Below are 7,500 nucleotides of genomic sequence, written 5' to 3' on the forward strand. Positions count from 1 at the left end.
TAGATTTGTAAAATAAATCTGATAGATTTAACGAGGGAGAACGAGGATTGGACGGACGGACGGACGAATGAACGAACGAATGAACGAACGAACGAACGAACGAACGGATATATAAAACGTAAGATTTAAAAGGAGATCGTTTGAGATAATTCAAGAAGGTGCAATAGCGTAGCGCGATTTATTCGAGAAGGAGAGCCACCACAATCGACTTACAAAGGAACTAATCGAGAATGTTAAGGATAGAAAAAGAGAGAGATAGAGAGAGAGAGAGAGAGAGAGAGAGAGAGAGAGAGAGAGGAGGATATAACCGGAGTTCAATTCATAGTTCATCTTTAACGATCTTGCTTCGTCAGGGCGATACTGATGACGATGTCTCTTTGAATCGGTAAAAAGAAGAAACGTATAACGTCAATTTCGTTCTACGGATAACGAGGTCGACCTTCGAGGTCTCTTCTATGTTCAAAGAAAAGAGGAAAAGAAAAAGAGAAAGAGAGAGAGCGAGAGAGAGATGGGGGGAGGGGAGTGAGAGGGAGATAGAGAAAGAGAGACATCGATGATTATTATAAGCAACACCATAGCGGAGTCTCGTAATACGGGACCCAAACGTTGCTGTAGGTCCACAGCTTCTTTCTCGCTCTGACAATCACTCTCTCTCTTTCTCTCTCTTTCTCTATATATATATATACATTTCTCTCTCTCTCTCTCTCTCTCTTTTTCTTTCTCGTCCTAACGGCTGTAAAAAATGATTCTCGCGGCGAAAGACATGTAAATTTATGAAGGCCCAACCAGTTGGGGCCCTCTTACATATCCGTCCATCCGTGCCACCCAGACACGCACGCATTGTTATGCTAACAATTAATTAATGTCGCTTTAATTGTGACTCGACGATACTCCTGGCACATCGTTTCCTAACACTTTCTATCTCTTTCCCTTTCCTACAAAACCCTTCGCTAGCTAGATAGTTAGTTTCTACCCAACGTCGGTCCACCTACTCGTATTCACGATCAGAGTCCTTTGTCTTCTATTATCTTTTTCTTTTTCTTTTTCTTTTTCTTTTCTTTTCTTTTCTTTTCTTTTCATTTTTCTTTCTCTCTTCCTTTCTTTCTTTCTTTATTTTCTTCTTTTTTTTCTTTTAATTTCAACCCGATATTTTTTAATGACAAAAATTAAACCCTCGGTACGTCGTTGTACGTATTAGTTATGGACGATTTTGTTTTTACTTTTGTTTTTTTTTTTTTTTTTTCGAAACTCAGAGACGATCTTAGAAATAATTAGAAAGATAAAGATAATGAGACGTTCGATCAATCAATTCCATTGACAAGGTAGTATGATTCATTGACGCGCTAATACGAGGGGATGATTCAGTCGTAGATAATAATTAAAACGTTGGCAGCATTGCCGCGATTATTTTATACGCCGTCGTTAACGTCGTCCCCGTCGTCGTTGTCGTCGTTGTCGTCGTTGTCGTCGTCGTGGCCGTCATCGACGTCGACGTCGACGAGGACGACGACAACGATGACAACGATTAGAATTATTCATATCGTTTGCGCAGAAATGATACGAGACGAAGAACGAGGAAAGCGTTAGTTAGTTTCTTGGTAATGTAAATGAGACTCGTTTAATTGGTTTCTCTTGTTCGTATCTACGCTTTTTTCCAAGCAATTATAAGTGTTTCTTTGTAAAACCATTGTGATTGTATTTCCCAATCAGAGAATAGTTTGGCATCGATTATCGATCATTCCTCTAATTAACGCTAACGCGAAAGATAGAGATAGTCGTTCGGAAGGACGTTTGTGTTTTTTTTTCCTTTTTTTTTTTTATTATTTTATTTTATTTGTTGTTTTATTTTCTCTTTTTCTTTTTTCACTTTCTCTCTCTCTCTCTCTCTCTCTCTCTGTAAAAATTAAAATTATCGCATGAACATTCGTTTACTGGCAATCATCCTTTTTTTTCGTATTTCTCTGTTTTAGGACCTAAAGGGAGAAGAGGGAGCGTAGATGAGTTCTGCTATCTGCGTTCTCGGTAAGTCATCTTGAGAGGCAGTAAAAAAAAAACAAAAACAAAAACAAAAAAGAAATATATATATATATATATATATATATGTATGTATACATAAAGATGGTTAAATGAGAGTGTTTGTGAAAAGAAGTGTGGGACCGGTTGAAAAAATTAAAACGATTCTCTTTATCGATTCTCGACAAAGATAGAACGATAGTGGATTACAAGAGGTTGTGTTACGACGGTGGTCGAGAAATCGTCGTCGAGAAAAAATTCAAATCGACCGACCGACCGACCAACCAACCAACCAACCGACCGACCGACCGACCGACCGACCGACCGACCGACCGACCGTTCAACGAATCGACCAACCGACCGACACATTGTTGGATACGCGAGGACGTGTCAGAATTCGTCTGAAATTTAAATATCGCGAGAAACGAATACGATGCATTATAAACGACGATCCGTGCAAAGGAAGAGAAGATGCCATCAAAGAGGAGAGTCTTGGTCGTACTTGTACGATAAGTCTCGGGTATTTTCGAAAGAGACGAAGAGAGTAAAAGATTTTGTATCTCTTTCCTATGTCACGCTTGTATACGTTTATACGTGTAACCGTGTACACGTGTGTGCATGTACATACCTATGTATGTACAAGAAAGAAAGAGAGAGAGAGAGAGAGAGAGAGAGAGAGAGAGAAAGAGATAGAGACTCGTGGTGCTGGACTGCCTTCTCTCTTCCCCATAAATACGGATTTAGTCGTGCGGTTTACGAGCGAAAACGTGTCGAGCTTCGCGAGCGTACCCCCGTGCCTAAATTATTAAAGTCGTAAACGATCGAAATCGTCGTTAAGCGCCGCGCGAAGAAACCCATCGTGGCTCTCTCGGCTTCGTTCGCGTCCTCTCGACGGATCGTTTTTCTCCTGGTTTCATTGTTAGAGGTTCAGCCAAGTTAAAGGTGTAGATCCGAGACGGCACAACGCCGAGACGGTACACACGACACCATTTCTACGATGGATTTCCAAGAACGACCTAGAGAAAGAAAGAGGATAGAGATAGAGAGAAATATATAGAAAGAGAGAAAGAATCTTCCTCGTACTCCCCATTCTTATGTATTCGACGACTACTTAATCCCGTCTACGATCCTTTCCTCTAAATCGTGACAAACGCCATTTTCTTGTCTACATGACGTCAAATCGTCATTCATTCTTCAGTTGAAACACTTTCAACTCTTTTAATGGATGTTAAATATTTCAATGTACAGTCAATTTTATCCACTTACATAATGTAACGTTGGTCAAATTAAAAGTTTAATACTCTAACGTTTAACGATAAATTAGTTATATAGGAAAAGTGTACGAAGAAAAATTCGTTATCTTCTTCGTCTTCTTTTTCTCTTTCTCTTTCTCTCGCTCTCTTTCCCCTCCCCCCCCCCCGCTTTTTTTTTGTTTTTCTTTTAGTTTATGCAAAAGTTTCTACGGATCATTAGTCAGTCCCTCAGAGATCGTTAGATCGTTAATTCATTTATTTTATTCAATTTTATCGTGCGCCCAACTGTACGTTGGTGAAAAATAAGAACGATAATTCTCTTTGATAACTTTATCTTGAAATATTCATAAAACGTGCTCTATTAAAAACGATAATAGTATGAATTATATTTTATATAAAAAAGAAAAACGAAAGATAATAAAAAAAAAAAATAAAATAAAATAAAATAAAATAAATGTAAAGAAAGAGTTAGAAAGCTAGAGAGAAATAGAGAAAGAGAGAGAGGGACAAAGACAGAGAGAGAGAGAGAGAGAGAGAGAGAGAGAGAGAGAGAACATTTAATCGTGAACTTTCGAAAGCATGAACCTAACGTTGATTAGAGTAGTCGTTAAAAATGGCGTGACGACTCGCGAGTGGTTCTTAGATTAAATTCTCTTATACTCATGCGCATCGCGTTTCGTCGCAGTGTAATACTCTTCCTTCCCTCCTTCCCTCTTTCTTCTCTCTCCTTCTCTCTCTCTCTTTTTCTCTCCCTCTACTTCTTCGTCTCCTCCTCCTCCTCTCTCTCTCTCTCTCTCTTTCTTTCAAAGGTCTATATAGGTGGAATAATTTATCTAATTGCAGCTCGGTTCGCGCGCCACGCGAGCGCTCGGCTACCGTGATGATTCCTCGAGGAGAGCCGCTGCTGCTTCCTTTCGTCGATGGAGGTAGTAGAGCCTCCTTACTTTGTAATTTATCGTTCTCTTCTCCTTTTTTCGCTCCTCTTAGGAGTTCGAGGGTATTCCGCATTAAAGATTTCCTTCGCTCGTTGCAGTAAAAGAAAAAGAATGAAAAGAAAGGAAGAAAAAGGAAAAATAAATAGGCGCGCGCGCACATACACGCGCGCGCGCACACACACACACACACACACACACACATATATATATATATATATATAGTTGCTCAGACAACTACATACACACATATACGAGGCGCGATTGCACATACAACTTACGTACAAATACATACGTATAAACGAAGAGTTAAGAAAGAGAAACGCGGGATTGCGTGTAACGACGATATGCGCGATCTATAGCACTTCTTACATCAAAGGAAGAATGGAGAGAGGAAGGGAGAGAGAGAATGAGTGAGAGAGAGAGAGAGAGAGAGAGAGAGAGAGGGTGGGAGGGAGAGAGGAAAGCGCTTAATTCGTCTGCAAACGGCCTCTCTAATTCGAGCGAACGAATAAAAGGATAGATAGATGGATAGATAGATAGGTATTAGAGAGGACACTAGTAGAGACTCGAAAGAGGAAAAGAGAGGGAGAGAGAGAAAAAGAACTCGTATTCTCAATCGATAAGACGATTTATACTATACTATATCCTAACTAACGTAAACGCTTCTTTTCTTTTTTTTTTTTTTTCTTTCCCTCGTCGATCTCATTACTAATAGATTCGTCTTTGACGTCGTTCCTTAAAGTTTCCTTTTTTTTCTTCTCTTTCTTTCTTTTCTTTTCTTTTCTTTTCTTTAATCACGTCGTAATTCAAAAACGACAAAATATAAAAATATTTTGCTTCTCTTCTTCTTCGTTTTCTTTTTTCTTTTTATTATTTTTAGTTTCTTTCTTTTTTTTTCTTTTTTTCTTTTTTTTTTCTGTTTCCTTTTCTTTTTTTTTCTTTTTTTTTTTTACAACAACACTCATCTCGTTAATTCAAATTTCATTATAATTTTTTACGATATCTACACTTAAGTAACATCGATTTACGCGGAACTCAATCCCATCAAGTTGCACGCGAGAGAGAGAGAGAGAGAGAGAGAGAGAGAGAGAAAGGGAGAGAGAGAGAGAGCTACAAAGTCGAGAAGTCCTCCGCCTTCCCCTCCTTCTCCTCTCCATCTTCACCACCTACGTTGTCGAGGACGTCCTGATTTACGAGCAAGAAATGATCTCGAGAGCTCGCCTCGTTCCGCTCGTTTCAATGCGCAACGTTCGAACCGTTCCAATTTGCATCTCGGCGCGCATTAGCAACAAAATTGCGAAGAAAGTTCTCGCGTTAAAGGAATATCGTGAGATATCTGGGAGGGATAGGAGAAGGGGACCGGAGGGAAGCAAAAAAGAAAAAAAAAAAAGAAAAATCGGCGATAATATTTACGACTTTACGAAACGTAATTTTTCATTTCTCTCTCTCTCTCTCTCTTTCTCTCTCTTTCCTACGTTAAATCCGAGGCGTTTAATTTTTTTCGTAACTTCTTCTTTTTTATTTTTCTTCCTCTTTTTTTTTTTTTTTTTGTTTTTCGTCCTTTCGAAAGCAACAAAACCTTTAAGCGAAGAGAATATAAAAAGATGATACTGTCGGATTTGTAATGCACAGATAGATAACAGGAATAATAGAAAATAGAAGAAAATAGAAGAAGATGATACTGCGCGGAACGTAGGCATTAACAATAAGAGGATGACTGTAAAGAAGCGAAAATCAATTTGCAATTTAAATCCCAACGTATATACCTATATGTATGTATTTATACCTATGTATATCTATATGTATGTATGTATGTATGTGTGCATCTATGTATGGCCGCAGGTCATTCGATTTCCTAGATCACTCGTTGATGTTGCTCTTGCACGAGATGATTTCGCTGCGAGAGAGATAGATAGAGAGAGAAAGAGAAAGAAAGAGAGAGATAGAGAGAGAGAGAGAGAGAGAAAGAGAGCAAGAGGCTATCGATCGATAACGGGCGTACCGACGTTTGCGATAGATCGAGGCGAGATCGAAAGTCCTTCGATTGCATTGAAATTTTATCGAGGTTTTTGACCTCGAGAGAGTCAGTTTAGCAACTTTTTTCTTTTCTTTTTCTTTTTCTTTTTTCTTTTTTTTTTGTTTTTTTTTTCTATTGCGTAGATACCTACCTTAGGTATATATATATATATATATGTAATATGTACGATCCAATGAAATTGATTACAGATTGTAATTCAGGGGAAAACATGTCGGAATATTATTTTTGATATTTAACGTTTCTTTTTTCTCTTTTTTCCTTTTTCTTTCTTCTTCTATTTTTTGTTTTCCTTTTTTTTTTGTTTTTTATTCTTTGTTCGTCGCGTTAAAACCAACTGATATAGAAAAGAAGAAAAGGAAAAAAAAAACAAAAAACGAAATATGCATGGAAAAAAAAAAGGAAGATAGAAAAAGAATGTAGGTATCCCTGTTAAAAAGGGGGATAATCGAACAAGTGTTTTTTTTTTTTCCTTTCTGCGAACAAACTGTGTATTCCCTTACAACGGTCGGGTAGAAGAGAAGGGACTGACCGACGAAGAGAAAAAAAAAGAAAAAAAAAGGAAAAAAGAAGAAAAAATGTGTCTAAAGAATCTCGCACTAATTTCTTCTACAGATATTCCCACTTCGAAAAACGGACACCTTGATCCCCGTATTAAGAGAGATTTCGAGGGGTCTTGTAACGTGGAAAACTTTGTCTCGGCAAAACACGAAAAACTTTTACGCGCGGTCACGAAACGATTGCGTATGGTGCGATCATTTTTTCCCCCTCCCCCTTTCTTCACTTTTTCTATTTCTTCTTCTTTTTTCCTTTTTCTCTTTTATTTACCTTAACTTAACGAATTTTCATGAACTATTTCTTTTTCTTCCAAAATAATGAAACTAGAAATTGTCGAAGCGTCCAAATAAGATGCAATCCTAATAATGATGATAATAATAATAACAATAATGATACTGATAATGATGATAATGATGATGATGATGTTGCTGAAAATGATAATAATAATAATAATAATAATAATAATAATAATAATAATAATAATAATAATAATATTAATAATAATAATAACAATAGCGACAATAGTTATTATTATCGTCATGATTATTATTATTGAAAAGAATATTATTCGAAGTATAAAAATCGAGGAATAACATTTCCGTTAACAAGGAGACGAAAACGTTCTGCTTATTTCCAATCACAAGGCTAACCTTTTCTTCACGCGCATCCTTCGTCCTTATTCCTTATAAGGACCGACTCGACGTAG

General features: G+C 37.4%; 1 protein-coding gene across 20 annotated transcripts in view; it reads left to right on the forward strand.

The window, feature by feature from the left end:
- The window catches only part of LOC124948700 (zinc finger homeobox protein 3), a 402,750-nt gene that overhangs the window by 146,029 nt on the left and 249,221 nt on the right, over window positions 1–7,500 (forward strand). For 14 of the 20 annotated variants that reach the window (XM_047492682.1, XM_047492696.1, XM_047492681.1 and 11 more), the window contains one exon: window positions 1,971–2,022. The exons of the other annotated variants lie outside the window; for them this stretch is intronic. The gene's annotated coding sequence lies outside the window, so the exon portion shown is untranslated. The remainder of the gene's footprint in view (window positions 1–1,970; window positions 2,023–7,500) is intronic. 20 annotated transcript variants of the gene reach the window in all.

Source organism: Vespa velutina, chromosome 4, assembly GCF_912470025.1.
Source record: "Vespa velutina chromosome 4, iVesVel2.1, whole genome shotgun sequence".
Taxonomy (NCBI): Eukaryota; Metazoa; Arthropoda; class Insecta; order Hymenoptera; family Vespidae; genus Vespa; species Vespa velutina.